The sequence below is a fragment of the Triticum dicoccoides genome, chromosome 7A, assembly GCF_002162155.2.
Source record: "Triticum dicoccoides isolate Atlit2015 ecotype Zavitan chromosome 7A, WEW_v2.0, whole genome shotgun sequence".
In the NCBI taxonomy this organism is placed as follows: Eukaryota; Viridiplantae; Streptophyta; class Magnoliopsida; order Poales; family Poaceae; genus Triticum; species Triticum dicoccoides.
Genome location: NC_041392.1, coordinates 381,765,732 through 381,790,405, shown reverse-complemented (window position 1 = coordinate 381,790,405; position 24,674 = coordinate 381,765,732).

Below are 24,674 nucleotides of genomic sequence, written 5' to 3'. Positions count from 1 at the left end.
CACGTTGGGCTTCCGCTTGAAGGTTGCCGAGTACATGTCGTGTAAACGGCGGTAAGTGGTGAGAGCGTGTGTGAAGAAGTACACCCCTGCAGGGTTAACATCATCTATTCGAATAGCCGTGTCCGCGGAAAAGGACTTCTGGGTTGCTTATATCAGTTCATAGACAAGTGAAAGTGGATACTCTAAAATACACAAGATAAGCGTGAGTGCTATGGATGGCGTTCTCGTAGGGAGACGGGAGCGGATCCATAGTGGTGTATTGATATGGTGAATATGTGGACTCGTGTGCGCCACCTCAAAAGAGTTACTCGCAGTCGTAGTTCAGGATAGCCACCGAGTCAAAGCTGGCTTGCTGCGGTTAAACCCCACCATCCCCTTTGTTGATAATGATGCATATGTAGATAGTTCTGATGTAAGTCTTGTTGGGTACATTTGTACTCACGTTTGCCTATTTATGTTTTTACAGAGAGACTTCGGTCTCGCTGGTAGTTCCACGTGGACTTCGACGTTTAGCTTGATACCTCAGCTACGATCTTGTGCCCTCGGCAGGATCTGGTAGATAGTCAGGCTTCTCAGCCTTTTTCATTTATAGATGTCTGTACTCAGACATGATAGCTTCCGCTTGTGCTTTGATTTGTATGCTCTGAATGTTGGGTCGTGAGACCCCTGTTTGTAATATCTCGCTCCTCGGAGCCTATTGAATAAATACATGAGTTGTAGAGTCATGTTGTGATGCCATGTTGTATTTGCACATATCGAGCATATTGTGTGTATGTTATTGCTATGCTTGGTATGTGTGGGATCTGACTATCTAGTTGTTTATCTTTAGTAGCCTCTCTTACCGGGAAATGTCTCCTAGTGTTTCCACCGAGCCATGGTAGCTTGCTACTGCTCCGGAACACTTAGGCTGGCCGGCATGTGTCCTTCTTCGTTCCTGTGTCTGTCCCTTCGGGGAAATGTCACGCGATGAATACCGGAGTCCTGTTAGCCTGCTACAGCCCGGTTCACCGGAGTCCTGCTAGCCCAGTGCTACAGCCTGGATTCACCCGCTGATGACCGACACATTCGATGCTGGGTCATGGATGCCTGTCCCTGTAAGTCTGTGCCACTTTGGGTTTACGACTAGCCATGTCAGCCCGGGCTCCTTATCATATGGATGCTAGCGACACTGTCATATACGTGTGCCAAAAGGCGCAAACGGTCCCGGGCTAAGGTAAGGCGACACCCGTGGGAATACCGTGCGTGAGGCCGCAAAGTGATATGAGGTGTTACATGCTAGATCGATGTGGCATTGAGTCGGGGTCCTGACAGATTTCATCACAGGATTGCCTAGGACTCAGCGAGGCAATGATGCAATCTGGGTTATAATAGACACCTTGATCAAGGTTGCTCATTTCATTCCGATTAGCACCAGATATAGAGCAAATGAACTTGCACAACTGTATGTATCCAGGATCGTGTCGGATTCCGGGTTCCGATAGACCCTTGAGGTTCGAACACTGGGGTGCGCGCGGAGATCTCTCCCCTGCCAATCTACGTCCAATCTCCTCACGTGATCTAAGCTGGAAACAACGAACAACACAAGGGACACGAGGTTTATACTGGTTCAGGGCACCATTGTGGTGTAATACCCTACTCTAGTGTATGGTGTGGTGGATTGCCTCAGGGCCTGATGATGAACAGTACAAGGGAAGAACAGCCTCGCGAGAGGTGTTCTTGAGCTGGTGCGATGAACTGCTAGGGTGAGTTTAGTCACCTCTCTCTCTCTCTCTCTCTCTCTCTCTCTCTCTCTCTCTGCTAGGGTTCTACCAGATCTCTAGCCATCCCCCTACTCTATGATGGCTAGCTCCCTTTATAGAGGACCTAGGCCTCTCCCCAAATAATGAGCGGGAAGGGCGCCAACAATTGGCCATTTTGAAGGGGAACATCTAGTACAAGTTATCCTGACCAAAGGTGGTCTTCGGTTGCCAAAAGTACTAGTGATGACGCCGTCTTGGGCTCCACGGTGACCTCCATCCTGACGTTTTGTTGGTCTTGGTCTCGTTGCACCGGAATGGTAACCTTTGGCCGATGCCTTGGCCTGTGCTTGCCCCATTTGCACCAAAGGAAAACAAGGACACTGCGCAGGCCGGCGCTCGCCTGGTCTCGAACGTCATGGCTTGCATCATAGGCTCCTCGCGAGGTACCCCTGCCTTGATGTCTCCACCTCCTCGCGAGCCTGCCTGACGAGGCTGCCTTTGAGGAAGCTTCCTGTCGTCCACCCCGTGAGGCTTGGCCCCTCGCGAGGGTCTTGAGCTTGAGCTGATGAAGATTGGCCGCGCTGGGCCCCCACTTGAGCCACGCCGCAGGCCGCAGGCAGGCAAGTCTGGGGACCCCCGTTCCCAGAACGCCAACAGTAGCCCCCGGACCCAAGGCGCGCCCGGGCTTGGCCTAGCAGGAAAGTGAAGGGGCAAGCGTGAAGCGCCGCGGGTCCTAACAGCCTGAGGCCTTGGGCGCCGCGTGGCGATTCATTGGACGTGGGCGACTGCGCTTCCCCATGATGCCTCGGTGACCGCACGACTTGATAAGTCCCTGCATGCAGAGAAACTGATCATGATTACCTGCGATCGTGGTGCTCGGCGGTTGGCCTCCTCCGGCTATAAGTACGGGGCCGTGCAAGCCCCTTCAGCCCGTCCCCTCTTGCTGCTCCTTTTCTTCCTCTTGGCTACTCGCCGTCCCCATGGCCCCAAAGAGGTTCTCGGCCGTGGAGAAAGGAAAGGCCCCCCAGGCAGGGCCTGACTCCCCCCCGACCAGGCGCGGCCGAGGCCGCCCTCGCAAGTATTCCTCGGTCCCCGTACTGGCTTCCCGCAGCCATGGAGGTGGTTCCCTGTGTGGTGGTGAGCGCCCGGCCGCCGATGGGGGGCATGCCGTGGCTGTGCGCCCCCCTAGGCCATGCTTTCACTTTGTGGAGGTGCTGCCGGAGTTCGTCGTGTGGCCAGCGGACCCAACCAGCACTTGGCTCCAGCTCCCCCGTTTCTTCGTAGATGAACTGCCGGCCAGCGCCCGGTGCGGCTTCTGGCACCAGGCAGATGGCTGCTGCAGCAGGGCCTCCTGGGCTTCGCTGGAAGTCTCCGTTTCTGGGAATGGGGCCCTAACCCGCAGCTAGCAAACGTTTTTGCGCTCGCGCGGCCTGGGCCGGTGGTGCACCCTGCACTTCAAGTTCGATGGCGACGGCACCCTCTACGTGAGGGTGTTCGGGGAAGACGGTCGTCGTCCTGGGTGCTGCCCCGAAGACGAAGACCACGGACGCCTGCCTAGCCCTGGTACTGACCAGGATGAAGGTAGCGACAGGTGTGCAGGCGGCCGCGCTCGGGGTTCGCTGAGCTTCGGCGACTCCCTATCAGGCAGCAGGTCCTCCAGCGGTGGCCACGACCAGCTCCCGCGCCGTCACGCACGCCTGGGTGAAGGTAGAGGGTCAGCCCGCCGTCGTGCCCCGGTGAAGCGAGAGGAGGGATCCGCCTGAGCCCCAGGAGCAGCTCGAGCCTTCGCTGTGGGTTGGCGCAGGACGAATCGCCCCCGTTTTGTTTTCTTTCTTATCCTGCGCAGAAATAGAAAGTAATGTAGGGCCCCGGGGGCGTGTTAGAACTGCTGTTGTTTAACCATCGCGTTGTTTCCGCTATCTCTACGCTGTGTTTCTGCGCCGCGCACCCATGTGCGGTAACTATTTTAGCTCGGCGGGGCTTGGCGCGGTCCTCGCCTCCCGAGGTTGCGGCCTCGTCGTGTGCCTCATGCCCTGCAAGGATCAGTAGGAGGGGTAACTCACGGTCTTGGTTGTGGGGGAGATCAGCCCAGGTCCTGCGCTCGTGTCGCGATGCCCATGGGGCATGGACTGGGAGGGGTGCTCCCGCAGAGGACTCGGTAGGAAAGCTCCAAACGATCGGGGCAGACAACACTCGCGAGGGCGCCCGCGAACCTCCCTCGCGAGGCTTGTGCGAGAGAAAACGAGGCAAGCGAGGGAGAAAGACAAAGAGTCACAAGCCAGGAACATCAGCAACTCCAATAAAACTTCAAACGGGAATAAACAAGCCAACTGCAGAAAGCAAATGGGAAAGCCGCGTACGGCACCTATTCTAGTCTTCGACGTCTTCTCACCACCGCGCAGATAAGTGCTGCCACTGGGCGTGGGCGGGAGCCCCCGAGGCCCGAGGGCGGCACTCCAGAGACTCCGGGGCGTGTACAGCCCCACTCATTATTACGTGAGAGTGTCACGGGTGGTGAGCTTCACAGGCATTTGCCTTATTCACAGGCATCGGGCCTTTCCCAAAACGCAGCAGCTTCACAGGCATTCGCGTTCTTCACAGGCACCGAGCCTTTCCCAAAACGCAATAGCTTCACTGGCATTCGCCTTCTTCACAGGCACCGGGCCTTTCCCAAAACACATCAGCTGCACAGGCATTCGCCTTCTTCACAGGCACCGGGCCTTTCCCAAAACGCAACAGCCTCACAGGCATTCGCCTTCTTCATAGGCACCGGGCCTTTCCCAAAATGCAGCAGCTTCACAGGCATTCGCCTTCTTCACAGGCACCGGGCCTTTCCCAAAACGCAACAGCTTCACAGGCATTCGCCTTCTTCATAGGCACTGGGCCTTTCCTAGGCGCTAGGCCTCGCTCAGGGATAGAACCTCCAGAGATGTTGAATGTTCCACGCGTTCTGGACGGGTACCCCCTCCAGGGTCTCCAAGCGCGCGGAGCCAGGCCTGGAAACATGAACAACCTTGAATGGGCCCTCCCACATGGGAGAGAGCTTGTGCAGCCCCTCCCTGGGGAGAACCCGTCTGAGCACGAGATCCCCTACCTCAAGAGTTCTGGGGCGGATGTTGCGGCAGTTGTATCGTCGCAGCGCCTGTTGATACCTTGCCGCTCACAGCGCGGCTTCTTGACGACGTTCCTCCCCCAGCACGAGATCCGTCCCCCGCATGGCGTCCTGCTGCGTCTCGCCGAACGCCAGGACCCGTGCGAAGCGACGCCTGACCTCGTGAGGGAGAATAGCCTCTGCTTCGTAGACGAGGAAGAACATGGTCTTGCCAGTCGGCTTGGTCACAGTTGTGCGGATTGACCACAACACGGACTAGAGCTCGTCGTACCAGCCCCTGCCGCAGGCTTCCAACTTCTTCTTGAAGGTCCTGGCTTTGAGGCCCCTCAGGACCTCCGCATTGGCCCCCTCGGCCTGGCCGCTGCTCCGGGGGTGTGCTACCGAAGCGTAACATATCTGCGTTCCAAGGTTAGCACAGTACATTTTGAAGAGATTACTGGTGAATTGTGAACCTTGTTGGTGATGATGCGGTTGGGCACCCCAAATCTGCTCACGAGGCCCTTGATGAATTTAACTGCTGAGCCTGCCGGGATTGTGCGAACGGCTTCCACCTCAGCCCACTTGGTGAATTTGTCCACGACGACATAGAGGTAGCAATAGCCCCCTCGAATGTCCAGCCCCCAAACTGCGAACGACCATGAGAGGGGTATAGTCTGTAGAACCCCCACAGGCTGATGGATCTGCTTAGCGTGAAACTGGCAGGCCTCGCAAGCCTTCACAAGCTCAACGGCGTCGTTGAGCGCTGTAGGCCAATAGAATCCACTACGGAATTCCTTGCCGATGAGGGTCCATGATGACGAGAGGTGCCCGCAGTCTCCGCCATGTATGTCCGCCAGTAGCTCCTTCCCTTGCTCTCGGGAGATGCAACATAGGGACACGTCATTTGGTCGCTTCCTGTAGAGCTCTCCATCCCTGATGCAATAAGTCGTGGCATGCCGCGCCACACGCACCGCTTCCTCCTCATTCTCCGGAAGAGTCCCTTGCATCAGGTAGTTCTTGAGCTCCGGGATCCAACACCCTTCCTGAGGCTCTAACGCCAGGAGTAGGCGTGCCCCTAAGGCTGGGCCACAGACCGGGGCTCCTGAGGCAGGCGGCTGAGGGAGCTCCTCCCTTGGTTGTGCCGTGCTCGACAGTGACGGCACCGCCGAGGGTTTGAAGAACCGCTCCTCGAAGACGCCAGGCTCCTGAGGAAGCCGCCTAGATGCCCTCTTGGCAATGTCATCAACCTCCTGATTGGTGCCGCGAGGCACATGCTGCAACTCCACCCCCCAGAAACGTTTCTCCATCTTGCGAACCTCAGCGAGGTAAGCTTCCATGTGCTCGTCCTTTGGCTCGTATATCTTGTTGGAGAAGTTGACGAGGAGCTGTGAATCGCCCTTGATGATGAGGCGCTTCACCCCTGAGGCAATTGCGGCCTTCAAGCCTGCTATTAGGCCTTCATACTCCGCTATGTTGTTGGAGACCTTTTCTCCGTGCTGGAAGCAGAGTTGTACGGCGTAATAGAGTTTGTCCTGGGTAGGGGATACGAGAACTGCTCCAGCTCCCACACCATGTCAGGAGAACGCCCCGTCGAAGTACAGGACCCAGCCATCCCGTGCTTCACTTCCCGGGGAAAGTGATCGGTCTTCGCCTGCCTCGAGACCCGGCGCTTCTTCCCATTCTGCCACGAAATCTGCAAGTGCGGCTCCCTTGATGACTCTGGTCATACTGAATTCTAGCTGAAATGCCTATAGCTCAATGTTCCATTCAGCAACCCTTCCAGCTGAGTTGGGGCTCCTGAGCACTCTTTCCAAGGGGTATGCTGAGACGACTTTGATGGGATGTCCTTGGAAGTAGTGGCGCAGCTTGCGTGAGGCCACTAGTAGCGCGAGGAGGAGTTTTTGAGGCATGGGATACCGTGCCCTTGCATCCCGTAGCACCGTGCTGACAAAGTACACGGGATGCTCGACGAGGTTGAGGGTGCTGGCGCAGCTTGCGTCCTCCAGAGGTTGAGGCGTCTCTTGAGACGACGGAGCTCCCAGTGCTTGGTCGCCTGAAGAGGCCTCTCCTGCTCCGGGTGCGTTCTCTTGCTGCGGTTGTTCCTTTTCGGCTGCGGTTGCAGCCTTTGCGAGGCCCTCCTGGCTCTGCTTTGCTTCAGTTTGGACGGTCGACGCGGCCTTGGCACAGCGCTCCTCCCTGACGGCCACCAGGGTTGCGCTAGCGGAGTAGGGGGTGGCCGCAAGGTAGAGCACCAGGGGCTCCCGAGGACGCGGAGCTACCATCACTACTGGATTGGTAAGGTACCTCTTGAGGTCTTGGAATGCCTTGTCGGCCTCTTCAGTCCATTCTAAGGGGCCCTTTTTCTTCATCAGCTTGAAGAAGGGCAGCGCTCGTTCCCCCAGCTTGGAGATGAAGCGCCCCAGCACAGTCACACGCCCGGTGAGCTTCTGCATTTCTCTGAGGGTCCTCGGCGGGCTCATGTCTTCGACTGCCTTGACCTTCTCCGGGTTGGCCTCGATGCCCCTGTGGGATACGAGGAAACCCAGGAGCTTGCCAGAGGGGACTCCAAATACGCACTTCTCCGGGTTGAGCCGTAGGTCCACTTTGTTGAGGCTTGCAAAGGTTTCTTCCAGGTCCTGTATCAGGGTTCTTGCCTCACGAGACTTCACCAGAATGTCATCGACGTAAGCTTCAACTTTCCTCCCAAGCTGCCGGCCTAAGGTGATGTGCATCAGCCACTGAAAGGTCGCGCCTACGTTGCGCAACCCAAACGGCATGCATGTATAGCAGTACACTCCACATGGGGTCAGGAAAGCCGTCTTCTCCATGTCTTCTACCGCCATCTTGATCTGGTGATAGCCCGAGAAGGCATCTAGGAAGCACAATAGGTCACACTCTGCGGTGGAGTCGACTATCTGGTCAATGCGGGGGAGCGGAAATGGATCCTGCGGGCAGGCCTTGTTGAGGTTGGTGAAGTCGACGCACATGCGCTCCTTTCCTCCCTTTTTTGGCACAATGACCGGATTAGCCAGCCAATCAGGGTAGCGGACCTCGTGGATAACTCCTGCCGCCTCTAGCTTTCGGGTCTCTTGAACGATGAAAGCCTACTTCTCAGTAGACTGCTGCCTTGCCTTCTGCTTCACGGGGCGCACATTGGGGCACACGTTGAGGTGATGCTCAATCACTTCCCTTGGGACCCCTGCTAACTGATTAGGTTCCCATGCGAACACCTTCTTGTTCGCACGCAGGAACCTGATCAAGGCCTTCTCCCGCTCGGGCTCGAGGTTGGCCCCTATGGTGAAGGTGGCGCTAGTGGACCCATCCTCATCGACTGGTACCTTCTTGGTTTCTGCCTTGTCTTGGGTGAACAACTGCTTCTTTTTAGCTGGCGCAGACCCCTTGGGCTCAAGGGCGTCGGTGCTAGTGGGCTGCGCCACTGCGGCCGCCCTGAAAACAAGCTGGAGTACCTGCAGCGTATCACTTGTGTCTCCTGACATGGTGAGGACGCCGCTGCTCCCAGGCATCTTCATGAGGTTGTACGTTGGGTGAGTTGCTGCCATGAACCGGGCCAAGGCTGGATAGCCGACGATGGCATTGTAGGGGAGGCCAATGGGGGCGATGTTGAAGTCGATCAGCTCTGTGCGGAAGTTGCCGCAGGTGCCTAAGTTCACTAGGAGGCGGATCTGTCCCAAGGAGGCGGTGGAACCAGCTCCAACGCCCGAGAAGGGCCTGCTGGGTTGGAGCCGCTCTAGCGGCACGTGGAGGAGGCTGAAGGCCTCCACCGAGAGCACGTTGAGGCCGGCACCACCGTCGATGAGGGTCCTAGTGACGGCCACTTGGCAGATGGTGGGGGTGCACAGCATCGGGAGCGCGCCTGAACCAATGGGGTTGAAGGGGTGGTCCTCCGAGTCGAAGTTTAGATCGGCCTCGGGCGCCACCTAGCCCGGGGGGGCTTCTCGGCGCTTGGAGGCAGTGTTGATCCGGTGGGTGAATGGCTTGACGTGATGGCTCGAGGGTGGTGCCTGGGAGCCACCCAGGAGAGCTGCGACGACGGGCGGCGCTGGTGCGGCAAAACAGGCGAGGAAGAGGTCGTGCAGCTCCTCCCAGGAGGTGACAGAGGCCGTCGGCAGGTGGAGGAGCCACGCGCGTGGGACGCCGGTGAGGGCCATGGGTAACCAGTTGGCCATCACCCGGTCGTCGCCCCCGGCTCTGAGGACGGCCTCCTCGTACGCCAACAGGAAAATCATCGGGTCTGTCGCGCCGTCGTAGCATGGCGGCGTCTCGGGCCTGAACTTGCACGGCCACTGCACCTGTCACAAGGCGGGGGCCAAGGCCTGGAGCCCCCTGGCCCCAGTGTCGGCATCTGTTGCTGGAGCAGGCGGCGCGTTGTCCGCCATGAGGGCGGGATGCGATGTCGGGGAGAGCGGGTCGTCAGGAGGGAGGACTCCGACGCACCCCTACCTGGCGCGCCAAATGTCGGATTCCGGGTTCCGGCAGACCCTTGAGGTTCGAACACTAGGGTGCGCGCGGAGATCTCTCCCCTTCCAATCTACGTCCAATCTCCTCACGTGATCTAAGCTGGAAACAATGAACAACACAAGGGACACGAGGTTTATACTGGTTCGGGCCACCGTTGTGGTGTAATACCCTACTCCATTGTGTGGTGTGGTGGATTGCCTCAGGGGCTGATGATGAATAGTACAAGGGAAGAACAACCTCGGGAGAGGTGTTCTTGAGCTGGTGCGATGAACTGCTAGGGTGAGTTCAGTTGCCTCTCTCTCTCTCTCTCTCTCTGTCTCTCTCTCTCTGCTAGGGTTCTACCAGATCTCTAGCCACCCCCCTACTCTGTGGTGGCTAGCTCCCTTTATAGAGGCCCTGGGCCTCTCCCCAAATAACGAGCGGGAAGGGCGCCAACAATTGGCCATTTTGAAGGGGAACATGTAGTACATGTTATCCTGACCAAAGGTGGTCTTCGGCTGCCAAAATTACTGGTGATGACGCCGTCTTGGGCTCCACGGTGACCTCCGTCCTACCGCTCTGCTGGTCTTGGTCTCGTTGCACCGGAATGGTAACCTTTGCCCGATGCCTTGGCCTGTGATTGCCCCCTTTGCACCAAAGGGGAAACAAGGACACTGCGCAGGCCGGCGCCCGCCTGGCGCCCGCCTGGTCTCGAGCGTCATGGCTTGCATCACAGGCTCCTCGCGAGGTACCCCTGCCTTGATCTCTCCGCCTCCTCGCGAGCCTGCCTGACGAGGCTGCCTTTGAGGAAGCTTCCTGTCGTCCGCCCCGCGAGGCTTGGCCCCTCGCGAGGGTCTTGAGCTTGAGCTGATGAAGATGGGCCGCGCTGGGCCCCCACTTGAGCCACGCCACAGGCCGTAGGCAGGCAAGTCTGGGGACCCCCATTCCCAGAACACCGACAGATCGTCAGTCTGCATGGAGTACCCCGAACTATCACTTCCGACCGAGGTTCTTTGTTTACCTCCGCTTTTTGGTCCCGTCTCCATCAAGCCTTGGGGATATCACTGAAATATAGTACTGCCTATCGCCCTCAGAAAGATGGACAGATAGAGCGAGTAAACCAAATACTCAAAGATATGTTGCGAGCCTGTGTGCTAGCCAAAGGTGTTAAATGGGAAGACTGCTTGCCGTATGCCGAGTTCTCGTATAACAACAGTTTCAAAACCAGTCTAAATATGTCACCATACGAAGCTCTGTATGGCTGTAAGTGTCGCACTCCTCTAAATTGGTCTCAGACTAGAGATAGTCATATCTTCGTAACGGATCTCATGCTGGAAGCTAAGAAACAAGTTAGGGAAATCCGACACAGACTGCAATTGGCCAAATCTCGACAGAAGAGTTATTATGAGGCCAAACATTGGCAGGTCAGTTTTGAACCCGGAGAACACGCATACCTCCGAGTCACTCCTATGAAAGGAGTCAAGAGATTTTAGACTCGTGGCAAGCTGGCACCCAGATTCATTGGTCCATTCCCGATTATGTCTCGAGAGGGAACGTTTGCATATCAACTGGAACTACCCCCGGAATTGGCAGACATACACAACGTGTTCCAGCAATTGAGACGATGCATATCCCCGCTTGAGAAAAGAACTACAGCGGCTGAGATAGAATTGGCAAAAGATTTAACTTATGAAGAGAGACCGTTCAAAATTTTGGATCAGATGAAAAGGGTCACTCGAAGTAAAGTCAGAAAATTTTACAAGGTTCAGTGGGAGCATCACATAGAGTCAGAAGCAACATGGAAGCAGGAAGAATTCCTTAGGGATCAGTATCTAGAGTGGTTTTCCCAAGCAAACGAATCTCGTGGACGAGATTCATTCTAAGTGGGGGAGGTTTGTGACAGCCTGGGTTTTGCCCTTTCTTATTTGCTTGATTTTTCATTTGAAAGTTTTTGAAACTTGGAGTTTCTGAATCTTTTCATATGGACTTAAAAACATGGGCATCCCTGGCTTTCACCCAAGTGCTTCACTTCCCTCCTAAATCATCATTTCACTTCTGACCCACCCAAAAATAATATTTGGAATATTTTTCTTAAATGAAAAATATTCATTTTCTTTACAAAAACCCTAAGCCAGATCTGTTTGCTTCAAAGCAACCCCAATTTTTATGGCTCAGAAAAATCTGAGATAATTCACAAATATTCTGTGAACCCTAGTGCACCTTCCAGAGCAAAAATATTTCATTACTTTTTGGAATTTTTTTGGTACAGAAAATCTTTTCTATTCTGGACAGAAATGGTAGTTTCTACAGCAACTACCATTTTACTTGCTCCATTTGACCTGAACTTTCTTGTGCATCTTTACCTTAGTAACTTATCACTAGCCTCCAAAGCACAGCTTCAAACTCCAAGCCATTTGACCACAGTAACATCACCAAGTTACTGACCAGAAACTTACTTGGTGTGTGAAAACTTCTCTATTGCACCTGGATCCAAACCAAATCGTGGTAACACTCAAAAATACCACAAACAACATGCCAGACATTGAGTTTTTGCTTAGATCGACCTGATGTCATAGTTCACGCGGCGACCGCGTTCGTCCAGGCGTGCTGGCATGCAGCCGACGCGCTCTGCGACGCGCCTGAGCCTCTGTTGCTCGCGTGCTCACTTTCCCGCCTGCCCAACCATGCCAACTCTCTCCACCACCATCGTCTCAAGGTTCTTAACTCCTCCCTGGTGCTCGCCGACGCCGGAGCTCGCCGCAGCGGGGACAAGGCGCGGCCAGCCCAACAGTGCGGAGCGCACTGTGCTCATCGCCATCCTCTTGACCCTGTGCTCATCTCCGCCCGCCCATAGTGGCCGCGTGACCTCCTTCGCCTTCTCCCCCTCTCACTGACGCTGCTCGTCGTCGGGCGTCGTGGATAGGTGTCCACCGGCGGAGCCCGGAGCACCCTCGCCGCTCGCCTATAAATAGAGCCCTCCCCAGCCTCCTCCAACACCATCCAGCACTCACACACACCCCACGATCGAGTAGGAAGCCGGAGCCCTGCCGGGCAAGCCTCGGGCCGCCGTCCCCGAGCTTGAGCTCATCGACGGTCCCCTCTGGTCGCCGTAGTAGCTCCAGCCCCTCCCAGGCCTGGGCGACCCCTCCAGGGCCTCCGCCTCTCTTCGGTGAGGCCGTCTCGCCCGCTTGGAGCCCCTGGAGTGGCCTCTGCTCGCCGTCTTCCTCAACTCCGGCGACCTCCACGTTCTGCCTCCGCTTGCGAGGTTGATTCCGACGCCGTCCAACCGCCCCTAGCTACGCTACGGGTACGGGCAAGTGTGCCTCAACCCCCTCTTTCCATCCCTCCCTCTCGTTTGGGCCAAGGAGCCCTCGTCGCCAGCAAGAGCTCCGGTGAAGCCGCGGGCCCCTCTGTTTCCTTCTCCCTCTTCCCCCACCTGACTAGCGGGGCCCGCTAGTCAGCCACTCAGTATGCGCGTGAAGCGGTATGAGTGGGGGTGCCCCTGGGCTTTACGCCTTCGACGTCACCCCCCATACTATTTCTTTTATTCAAATTCATTTGAATTTACAGAACACTTCAAACAGTTATAACTTTTCAACCATAAGTCCAAATGAATTGATTCTTTTTGCATTGTGTTCTTTGATAAGAAATCTAGCAGCTCACCAAAGATGAGATTTTTCTGAGCTGTCTAGAATTTCTGGTGATTTTCAGAAGTGTTCTTGATATTTTCTTTTTGTGTTTAAAACTATTTTCAGAAGGTGAGCTTGTCTTGAGGATCACCAGGAGGCTTGTGATCCTCATCTGCACTAAGGCAAGCCACAACATTTTCATGGTGTCACTTCAATATTTGTGATTTTTTTACTTGAATGAAATGATTAATCCATGCATTTAAATGATTATGGAGTTATTTATATTATGTTAAACATTGGTTAGTGTTATGCTTGATCTACAGAATGGGTGAAACTAGTTTAGTGGATAAAGAAAGATAAGATTTATTTGAGGTGATGTTAGAAATAATTTTGTTAAGCATGTTAGCAATTATTTAAAGCTATGTTTTTGCCCTCTAAGATTGAAAAAAAAATTGTTAGAAAATGTCATGTTAAATCCTTGTTTAATCATATTACTTGTCTTACAAAATGTTTGAAACCAACTTAGTGATAAAGAAAGTAAGAGTTGTTGATAGTGAAATCTTTTTGACAAGCATAAGAGAAATTTATCGGAGTTACTTTCTTGCGTAACAAATCAATAAAACTTGTTGCAAAATATTTTGGTTAAGTTGTGAGTTATTTGAGAAAGTAGAGTAATTTGAGTTGTTGATGTTATGCTTGGTGTGTATAAGGATGACATCGGTCATTTTTATCACTATATGATGCATGTGTTGCATTTCATGGCATGCTATGACACCGGTCATTTTTAGTTTAAGATTAAACCTGAATATAACTCAACTTGAATATACCGTTGGCTGGGTCATGGTGCCGCTGAATCGAGTTTCTTTCAAGTGCAACCACATTTGCCTTTGTGGGAAGGCCTTGATTCGGTCCATTGACACGGCCTCTGGTCGGTGCCTCCATCTAGGGACGGTTATGTCGTGCTTGCCCTGGCCGAGTAAGCAGACATAATCTTGTGTGCTCGTTGATGAGATTATGATACCAAGTCCCTGAGTGGGAGTATTTTGACCACGACGGTGGTCGGGGTGTCTTTCGTAGACACGAGGCCACCCAGGACTAGCCCGTTGGGGATTTGGGTCGGAGTGGCCGGGAGAGTGTTGTGGCAATGGAGGGGTTTTGACGAAATGTTGTTGGTCCACCCGAATGGGAGTGCGAGGCCATGGGTTCCGTGGTGTGGGTACGGTGTGCTACCTCTGCAGAGTGTGTAATCTATCGATAGCCGAGTCCACGGTTACGGACACCTCGTAGTAAGTCCCAGCATGAGTCAACGTTTAATAAAAATTGCACACTAAGCTATGAACTTTGCATTATTGATGGATGGCAGAAAGGCCATCGAGGCATTTGGGACCAAATGATGGTCGTGGTTGTGATCGCCGTAAGGATCACGAGTTGTTCTTAAGAAAGACCACTTTGGTGGTGTGTTTGTAATCTGACCACTTTGGTGGTGTGTTTGTGATCTGGTGATGATCACCGTTGGTAAGCTGTCCCGAGGGACGTTCGAGCATGCTCACAACATGTTGACATATAGCGTTGTGTTTTTAATAATTGGTTAAATATCATGATATTGTTTGTCATTATGATTATGCCTGTTGTGAGCTTGCAAGTACATTCAATGCACTGACCTGGCGTGTCATGCCAGATTTTAGGAAAGTATCGTTGGAGAGGAGCACTGTTCGAGTCTAGATCGTGTCCACATTGGTGTTCCTGTGATATGGAGCTTCCGCCACGACATTATTCCGCTGCCACATAGTTGTTCAGATCGAGGCCCCTTTATGTTCACTAAATAATGTACATATTGTTCAGCCGCACCGAGTGTGCCGCTTGGCCTCGACAGCTGTTGTAATGTAACTCTGTTCCGCTAGCATCAACAAAGCGGTTGTTATTCTGTACCAAGATGTTGTGTGTTGCCATACATGGTCTCTGGGCTGGCAATGCATGGTAAACCGGTCGCTCTAAGCCGGGGTGCCACATTTTACTGGGTGCAAAAGTTTCTGTTTTTCAGCAAGATCAAATCAACAATCATCGTAGATCATCCCAAAGGTCTTGCTTGGCTCAAACACTAATTAAAACACCAAAACACAATTATTACAGAGGTAATAATGTGTATTTATTGCAAATAGAACCAAAAGCAAAAAACATAAAAATAAAATTGGGTTGCCTCCCAACAAGCGCTATTGTTTAACGGCCCTAGCTAGGCATAAAACATAGATCTAGGTATTGTCATGCAATTCCTTCTAAATCAAATCTTACAAAACTTTTCTTAGCAAATCTCTATTTTGTTTTCTTTACCTTCTAGTAGGTGAACTTGGTTCATGAAAAGGACTTTATTAGTGATTTTGGCATTCATAAACCCGTAATCTGGATCATCACCATATAAAACATGTATCTCATTTTTAATGGGTTACCTAGTCATCTCTTCCAATCAATCATCATTAAATCCTACATAAATTCCCCTTGTCAACCAATCAAATTTATCATAAGTCTCAAGATACATGGTTTGAGTAATTTCTGAGTAGGGAACTCTCCTCCTAAGATTGTCACTTTAAGATTGATAATCTCTAGATTCCAAACTATGCAAAGTTCCTTTATCATGGAGAATTCCTTCAATGGGAGGATGTTCAATATCTTTTTTATATAAAGCAAAATTTTCCCAAGCTTCTTGTATTATAAAATCAAATTCCCAAATGGGGTTGATAACGACAATCTTTTTAGCTTTAGGATGATTGATATTGGGGAGTTCATAAAACACCTTTTGCAAAGCGGGATGGATGTGCATAAATTTTCTTTCTAGTTTTCAATAAGCATGAAAATGGCATCCACATAACAACTTGTATCAAGAAGAATAGATCTCTTACTAATGGGCGTAGTTCCCATACAATCAAAGAATTCTTGAATAACACTCCTCCCAATAATATTACCGTCTCCCACATAAAAAGTTTTTGCTTTATAATTACAATGAGTTTCAGTTTTGTGGTCTAAAGAGGAAGACCCATGTTTTTCCTCAAGATTAATACTAGTCAGATCCTCAAAATTTTCAAAGATAACCTCCCTAGATTGAGACATGGTGGCAAGAAACCAATCTAACAAACGAGCAAACAAAAGGCAAATGAAAAGAAGGATGGAAGAAGGGCGAATAAAAAGGCAAATTATTTTTTTTATGAAAATGTTTTAGAAGTGGGGGAGAGGAAAACGAGAGGCAAATGGAAAATAACATAATGCAAGAGATGATAGTTTGTGGTGGGTACTTGGTAGGCTTGATGTACATCTCCCCAGCAACGGCGCGAGAAATTCTTCCTGCTACTTCTTGAGCTTGTGTTGGTTTTTCCTTGAAGAGGAAAGGGTGATGCAGCAAAGTAGAGATAAGTATTTGCCTCACTTAAGAACCAAGGTATCAATCCAGTAGATACACACAAGTCTCCAATCTATGCACCTGCACAAACAATCAAACACTTGCACCCAACGCGATAAATGGGTTGCCAATCCCTTCACGGTCACTTGCAAGGATGAGATATGATAGAGATAGATATAAAAGATTACTAAAACGTAAAACGAAATAAAAGTAAATAAATTGCAGCAAGGTATTTTTGGGTTTTTTGGTTTATAGATCTGAAAATATATGATTGAAAATAGACCCGGGGGCCATAGGTTTCACTACAGGCTTCTCTCTTGAAGGAAAATAATACGGTGGGTGAAAAAATTACTGTCGAGCAATTGATAGAAAAGTGCAAAGTTATGAAGATATCCAAGGCAATGATTATGAATATAGGCATCACGTCGGTGTCAAGTAGACCGACTCCTGCCTGCATCTACTACTATTACTCCACACATCGACCGCTATCCACCATGCATCTAGAGTATTAAGTTCATAAGAACGGAGTAACGCCTTAACTAAGATGACATGATGTAGAGGGATAAACTCAAGCAATATGATGAAAACCCCATCTTTTTACCCTTGATGGCAACAATACAATACGTGCCTCGCTACACCTACTTTCTCATTGGTTGAGGACACCGCAAGATTGAACCCAAAACTAAGCACATATCCCATTGCAAGAAAAACCAATCTAGTTGGCCAAACCAAACCGATAATTCGAAGAGAAAGACAAAGATATCAATTCATGCATATAAGACACTACAAAAAATACACTTTCGTGATGATACGTGTTTGTCACCGTAGATCACGTTTTATGTCATACATGTACATCCATGAGGATTTTATGAAAGAATCAAGATAGTCATACATGTGTTGTCGTAGAAGGGTTCCATGACATTACCAAAATTATCATCAAGGAAGTGTCCACTTCTATGACGATAAATGGCGCATCATGGAAGTGTTTTCATCAAGGGTAACCGACACGTGGCATCTGATGTCGCTTGAAGCTATGTCGGTATTTCCCCAAAGAGGAAGGGATGATGCAGCATAGCGGCGGTAGGTATTTCCCTTATATATGAAACCAAGGTTACCGAACTAGTAGGAGAACCAAGCAACACAACGTAAAAAGCCCCTACACACAGATAACAAATCCCAGCAACCCGACGTGTTAGCGGGGTTGTCAATCCCTTTTGGGTAACGGTGCCAGAAATTGGTTTGTGATGGGAAAAAGGTTGTAATAGATTGGATAAGTAGATCGCAAATAAAATAAAGTGCAGAAAAGTATTTCTGTATTTTTGGATTAACATATCTGAAAATAAATGAAAATAAAAGTAGATCGCAAAGGCAAATAATATGAGAAAGAGACCCGGGGGCCGTAGGTTTCACTAGTGGCTTCTCTCGAGAAAAATAGCAAAGAGCTGGGTGAACAAATTATTGTTGGGCAATTGATAGAACTTCAAATACTTATGACGATATCCAGGCAATGATCATTATATAGGCATCATGTCCAAGATTAGTACACCGACTCCTTCCTGCATCTACTACTATTACTCCACACATCGACCGCTATCCAGCATGCATCTAGTGTATTAAGTCCAAGGAGAAACGGAGTAATGCAATAAGAACGATGACATGATGTAGGCTAGATCTATCTATGTAGAGATAGACCCCATCGTTTTGTCCTTAGTAGCAACGATACATACGTGTCGGTTCCCCTTCTATCACTGGGATCAAGCACCGTAAGATCGAACCTACTACAAAGCACCTCTTCCCATTGCAAGATAAATAGATCAAGTTGGCCAAAGAAAACCCAAATATCATAGAAGAAATACGAGGCTACAAGATATCATGCATAAAAGAGACCAAAGAAACTCAAATACTTTCATGGATATAAAAACATAGATCTGGGCATAAACTCAAAGTTCATCGATCCCAACAAACACACCGCAAAAGAGTTACATCATATGGATCTCCAAGAGACCATTGTATTGAGATTCAAGAGAGAGAGAGAGAGAGAGAGAGAGAGAGAGAGAGATATGAAGCCATGTAGCTACTGACTACGGACCCGAAGGTCTACAAAGAACTAATCACGCATCATCGGAGAGACATCAATGAAGGTGGTGAACCCCAACCGAGATGGTATCTAGATTGGATCTGGTGGTTCTGTACTATGCGGCGGCTGGATCAATATTTCGTCGACTCCCTGAAGGTTTTGGGAATATTGGGGGTATTTATAGAGCAAAGAGGTGTCCGGGGGGCACCTGAGGTGGGCAAAACCCACCAGGGCGTGTCTGGGCCTCCTGGCACGCCCTGGTAGGTTGTGCCTCCCTCGGGGCACCCCCCAGGCGCAACCAGGGCCCATTGTATTCCTTTTGGCCCATAAAAATTATTCGGAAATTTTCGTGGCATTTGGACTCCATTTGATATTGATTTTCTGTGATGTAAAAAACATGGAAAAACAGCAACTGGCACTTGGCACTATGTCAACAGGTTAGGACCCAAAAAGATATAAAATGATTATAAAACATCCAAGATTAATAATATAACAACATGGAACAATAAAAATTTATAGATACGTTGGAGACGTATCAGCATCCCCAAGCTTAACTCATGCTCGTCCTCGAGTAGGGAAGTGATAAAAACAGAATTTTTGATGTGGAATGTTGCCTAACATGTCATATTGTATTTCTTTATTTATAGCATGGACATTTGGACTTTTATATTGTTCAAAGCAATCATCTAGTTTTGAGATGATAATTTAAATACTCAAGCATATCAACAAGCAACCATGTCTTTCAAAATATCAACACTAAAATAAGTTATCCCTAGCCCATCATGCTCAACCATTAATCCATTCATGAAACACACTCGCATATTAGCTATGTCCAATACTCAAGTACGATCATATTGCCTCCTACTTGGTGCTTTTGTAAGAGAAGATGGAGACTCAAATTCAAAATAAATATTGCATAAAGTACAAGGTAGGTCCTTTGTAGAGGGAAGTAGGGATTTGTAGAGGTGCCAGAGCTCAAAGCGAAAAACTTAGAGATAAAAACATTTTAGGAGGGGTATCCATCCCACCAACGAAAACGACTTAGAGTTCCCAATACTTTCCATGCTTAGATATATCATAGGCGGTTCCCAAACAGAAAATAAAGTTTATTCCTTTTTCCACCATACTTTCACTTTCCATGGCTAACAGTATCCACGGGTGCCCTCCACACCAACACTTTCCAAGGAATTTATTATTTGACAACATAAAGTAAATTCATTTTTTTGCATTTCGGGACTTGGCCTCTCTAATACCTTTGCCTTACTCTTGTGCAATGACAAGTGAATAAACACTCATCTTGAGAATAACACATCTAGCATGGAAAATATTAGCCACCCCTCACTGCTCCGCGAGCGAAACAAACACACAAAAGAGAAGTTTATTTTTGAAAATTAGAGATGGCACATGCAAATTTGCTTAGAACGGCAAAAGAATACCGCGTATAGGTAGATATAGTGGACTCGTGTGGCAAAACTGGTTTAAAGGTTTTTGGAAGCACAAGTAGTGATCATACTTAGTGCAAAATGAAGGCTAGCAAAAGATTGGGAAGCGACCAACCAAGAAACGAATAATCTCATAAGCAAGCATTAAGCATAACTAACACCGTATAATGCACCATAAGTAGGATATATTTTCATTGCATAACTATTGACTTTCGTGCTTGCATAGGGAATCACAAACCTTGACACCAATATTCTTACTAAAGCATAATTACTCATCAAGATGACTCACATATCACATCATCATATCTCAAAACTATTACTAAGAATCAAGTTTATTTTGTCCAATGATCTTCATGAATGTTTTTATTATATCCTTCTTGGATATCTATCACTTTGGGACTAATTTTCATGTGTTGCTTTTGAGAAGCTCAAACAAATATAAGTGAAGATCATGAGAATAATATTTCTTTCTATCAAATTAATTTAAGTGAAGAAAGAGAGAATTTCTTGAAAATTTTACTAACTCTCAAATAAATCCAAGTGAAGCAAGAGATCATTTCTTCAAAAATACTAAGCACACCATGCTCAAAAAGATATAAGTGAAGTACTAGAGCAAGTCCATAGCTCATAACAATTTAATTGAAGCATAGAGATCAATTCTAACAAGTCATCACATAATTTTGGCTCTTTCAAATAGATGTGTCCAGCAAGGGATCAAGGCTTAAAACACAAAATAAAACCAGAAAAGACACATATCATACAAGACGCTCCAAGCAAAACACATAGTATGTGACGAATAAAAATATAGTTTCGAGTAAAATACCGATGGTCGTTAGAAGAAAGAGGGGATGCTACTCGGGGGCAACCCCAAGCTTAGTTGGTTGCTCATTTTTGGATAATAGCTTGGGATGCCGGGGAATCCCCAAGCTTAGGCTCTTCTACTCCTTTTCCCTTCATCCATCATAAGATAACCCAAAACTTGAAAACTTCAATCACGCAAAACTCAACAAAACCTTCATGAGATCCGTTAGTATAAGAATAATAAATCACTACTATAAGTGTTGTATCAAACCAATTCATATTTTGTTCTTGCATTATATGTACTGTATTCCAACTTTTCTATGGCAAAAACTCATCAAAGAAAACCATAGAACCATCAAAATAAGCACACAACACAAAGAAAACCGAATTTGTCAAAATAGAACAATCTGTAGGAATCTGACTATTTAGAATACTTCTGTAACTCCCAAAATTCTGAAACATTAGGACAGCCTGAGCAATTTGTATATTGATCTACTACAAGTGGAATGGGTATTTTATCGCTCTCTCGTAAAAATGATAATTATTTTCGTGAGCGCAAAAGTTTCTGTTTTTTCAGCAAGATCAAACAACTAGCACCCAAGAAGATCCTAAAGGATTTACTTGGCACAAACACTAATTAAAACATAAAACACAATCATAACAGTAGCATAATTGTGCTAACACTCAAAAACAGGAAACAAAAAGCAAAAACTAAATTTTATTTATTGGGTTGCCTCCCAACAAGCGCTATAGTTTACGCCCTTGGGTAGGCATAAAGCAAGGATCTAAGTTTTGTCATCTTTGGTTCAAGATCCATAAGATGCCCTCATGATTGATTCATATGGTGGAATAATTCTTGTTCTAGGAAAGTGTTCCATACCCTTCCTCAAAGGAAATTGGAACTTAATGTTGCCTTCTTTCATATCAATCACTGCACCAATAGTGCGTAAAAATGGTCTACCAAGAATAATTGGACAAGACGGATTGCAATCAATATCAAGAACAATAAAATCTATGGGAACATAATTTCTATTTGCAAGAATAAGAACATCATTAATTCTTCCCATAGGCTTTTTAATAGTAGAATCCGGCAAGTGCAAATTCAAAGAACACGATTCAAGATCGATGAGACCAAGCACATCACATAAAGATTTCAGAATTGTAGAAAAACTAGCACCCAAGTCACACAAAGCACATAACTCATAATTATTAATCTTTACTTTTATAGTAGGTCCCCATTCATCATGCAATTTTCTAGGAATTGAAACTTCTAATTCCAATTTTTCTTCAAAATCTTTCATCATAGCATGAACAATATGTTTAGTAAAAGCTTTATTTTGTTCATAAGCATGGGGTCAATTTATCATGAATTTCAACAAAGAAATAGAATTAGTCAAAGAGCAACTATCATAATTAAAGTCTTTGTAATCCAAAAGAGTGGGCACATCACTAGCTAAAGTTTTGACCTCTTCAAACCCACTCTTATCAATTTTCTCAACAAGATTTTCACCCTCTGAAAATATTGGAATGCCTTCTACCTAAAGTTGACTCTTCTCCAATCCCTTTTTCATCAATATTAACTTTACTAAACAAGGAATCAATAGAAGAAACGCCAATCATTTTATGATTTTCATCACTTTTGGCTTCTAATGATATTGGCTTCTAACTTTCAGCAAAAGCATACTTAGATTGGAGAGGCAAAATTCTCTACTAATATCATCAAGTTATTTTGTGATAGCATCGAGCACAACAGAGTGCTCCTTAAGTTCTTCGGTGAAGTACTTATTATGCTTAAATTGTGTACTCATATATTCCTCGGTACTTTTCTCAATTTCAAGCAAAATATTGGGGTCAGGAACATCATAATATTTTCTTCAAGGCATCATGACTACGCAAACAAGAACGCACACAAAAACAGATCCGGCAAGAAAACGGCGAAGGGAAAAGAGGGGCAAATAAAACGGCAAATTTTTGTGAAGTGGGGGAGAGGAAAATAAAGTGCATAAAAGTATTTTTTGTATTTTTTGATTAATAGATCTGAAAATAATGCAAATAAAAGTAGATCGTAAAGGCAAATAATATGAGATAGAGACCCGGGGGCCGTAGGTTTCACTAGTGGCTTCTCTCGAGAAAAATAGCAAAGCGGTGGGTGAACAAATTACTGTTAGGCAATTGATAGAACTTGAAATACTCATGACGATATCCATGCAATGATCATTATATAGTCATCACGTCCAAGATTAGTAGACCGACTCCTGCCTGCATCTACTACTATTACTCCACACATTGACCGCTATCCAGCATGCATCTAGTGTATTAAGTTCAAGGAGAAATGGAGTAATGCAATAAGAACGATGACATGATGTAGACAAGACCTATCTATGTAGAGATAGACCCCATCATTTTATCCTTAGTAGCAACGATACATACGTGTCGGTTCCCTTTCTGTCACTGGGATCAAGCACCGTAAGATCGAACCCACTACAAAGCACCTCTTCCCATTCCAAGATAAATAGATCAAGTTGGCCAAACAAGACCCAAACATCGGAGAAGAAATACGAGGCTATAAGGGATCATGCATAAAAGAGATCAAAGAAACTCAAATACTTTCATGGATATAAAAACATAGATCTGATCATAAACTTAAAGTTCATTGATCCTAACAAACACACCACAAAAGAGTTACATCATATGGATCTCCAAGAGACCATTGTATTGAGAATCAAGAGAGAGAGAGAGAGACGAAGCCATCTAGCTACTAACTACGGACCCAAAGGTCTACAAAGAACTACTCACGCATCATCGGAGAGACACTACTGGAGGTGGTGAACCCCATCCGAGATGGTGTCTAGATTGGATCTGGTGGTTTTGGACCTTGCGGCGGCTGGATCAATATTTCATCGACTCCCCTAGGGTTTTGGGAATATTGAGGTATTTATAGAACAAAGAGGCTATCCGGGGGTCACCCGAGGTGGGAACAACCCACTAGGGCATGCCTGGGCCTCCTAGCGCGCCCTGGTGGGTTGTGCCTCCCTCGTGGAACCCCCCAGGCGCAGCTAGAGCCCGTCGTGTTCCTTTTGGCCCATAAAAATTCTCCGTAAAGTTTCGTGGCATTTGGAGTCCGTTTGATATTGATTTTCTGCGATGTAAAAAATATGGAAAAAATAACAACTCGCACTTGGCACTATGTCAATATGTTAGTACCAAAAAATGATATAAAATGACTCTAAAATGATTATAAAATATCCAAGGTTGATAATATAACAGCATGGAACAATCAAAAATTATAGATACATTGGAGACGTATCAGCATCCACCGTAATGGGTCGTCGTTAAGCTATCGCGTCCGGTTTGGGATCCGATAACCCGTTAACAGCGCGGACCAATATCTATTTTCCACGTGTAAAATTCTCATTGGCAAGAGGAAACACGTGTTGGCTCACTGTTGGGGCAGATGTCATCCAATCATTGGACAGGAGGCGCCTATGATACTTCGACACGTGGCACGACCCAATAGAGGCCCATTCAGGTGAAAAGGCCTGCTCATTTGACTTGGTCAAAAGGTAACACGCCGGCCCACGGAAAGCTTGTTAACGGCATGTTCGTATGTATCCCATTTATGGACCGCTAACTCACGACCAGTTACGGCCTATCGGAATTAAGCCCAGTACCTTCATCTGGGTCATCCAATATGATTCCAGCCCATTGTAACTTTCGGCCCATGTATGGCCCATGATGTCTTTCGGCCCTTATGAGGCCCTTTGTAACTCTTGGCCCATTAACGGCCCATGGTGAAACTGGCCCGTAATGAACAGTGCACTGCTTTATACCCATAACGGCCCATTATTCCATTGGGCCCTTTCCAACCCGTGTTATCTTTCGGCCTTCTCAGGACCCATTTATTCTTGGGCTCATTTCCAGCATTCGGTTACTTAAGGCCCATTACTGGCCTTTTCTGCTTGTGGGCCAAATCCAGCCCATGGTTACAATCGGCCTATTTCTGGACCGTTAATCAGTTGGGCCGTTTTCATAGCGTCATCTAATATGGC